The sequence below is a fragment of the Macrobrachium nipponense genome, chromosome 5, assembly GCF_015104395.2.
Source record: "Macrobrachium nipponense isolate FS-2020 chromosome 5, ASM1510439v2, whole genome shotgun sequence".
Lineage (NCBI taxonomy): Eukaryota > Metazoa > Arthropoda > Malacostraca > Decapoda > Palaemonidae > Macrobrachium > Macrobrachium nipponense.
Genome location: NC_061107.1, coordinates 9,583,281 through 9,584,558, shown reverse-complemented (window position 1 = coordinate 9,584,558; position 1,278 = coordinate 9,583,281).

The window sequence follows — 1,278 nt, the reverse complement described above, 5'->3', positions numbered from 1 at the left end:
GTATTTCATATCTTTATTTTTATTTGTATGCCGTTTATATTTTTATTTATATTTTGGCGTTAATGTTTCGTTAATGTTACAGTTTAATAGTAAGTTAGATTAGATTCTTAAAAGTGTCATGCTCGAGAACATATGTTATTGAATGATTAAAAATTGTTCATTCGTGATATTCATTCAGTAAGTCGTTGGTCCAATTTTATAGTTATTTTTTAGCTTTCCTTTTCATCTTATACTCTAACAATTGTGGTATTATATTTAGTTAACCTGGCAATGGGTTTGATGAATGTTAAATAAGCATAGTTATTCGAATTTTGCCAAATAAGCGCCAGTTCTCTACTGTATCATTCTTCGTGGTCAGAATGGGTATATTAATTGAACACAGGGCTGTTGCGTGTATTGTGATTTCTCTCGTATTAACGTTCTTTTTTCCTTTTCTCTGTTCCTTTCAGAGTGGAGATAAGAAGGAGGGAAGAAGGCCTTGGTCACGTCAGCAGCGCGCTGTTAAGGCTGGCGGACCTTCTTAGAAGCGACTCATCTTCTCGTCGTCAGCAGATTCCCCCGCACAATATCTGCTAACCTCCTCTGACCTGACTCTCGCAGCAGCAGCAGCAGCACCTCCGTTGCCCTCGATCGATCCCTTGCGCGGCGGGAGTAATGAGGGTCCCGAGAGAGAGTGCCTTCGACGTTTCCTACTAGCTGTACCGGTTCCCGCGGGAGTCGCGCTTCTCCCAGAGACTTAGCCATGGCCGAGGGTGATGATCCATCCAGTTTAGGAGGGGGAGGAGGAGGAGGAGGTGGGGGCTACCCTCGCCCTTATTCCCACGTCATCCAGTCTTCGGCCTACCCGCATGACGTGGGCATTAGCTCCCACAGACTCTCCGACTCCCGGTTCTTCTTCTCCGAGCGGCGGCTGTCGCAGCTCTTCAACGTCGACGCCTGGACGGAGGAAGGGGAGGTCCCCGGAAACGACTTCGGGGAGGAGGACGACCCCAGCCGCGACCCGCCGCCCGAGCCCGCCCCACGTGCCTCATACTGTCAGCCTTCCCCCGGCACGCCTGGCGATGCCATACCCCAGCCAGCAGACCCGCACTACCCGGGCAGCAGGCGGGAGCCTTCTATATACTCGACCCTGAGTTCGGGCGTCCACCTAGACCCGAGGTTTTCCGCCGAAGTGGCCCTCGACATGGCGCGCCTATCGACGCTCAGCGGAGGGTCGGGGCGCTTCAGCTCCGGCAGGATGGACGAGGATGAGGACGAGGATACCTACGTCGGGGGGAA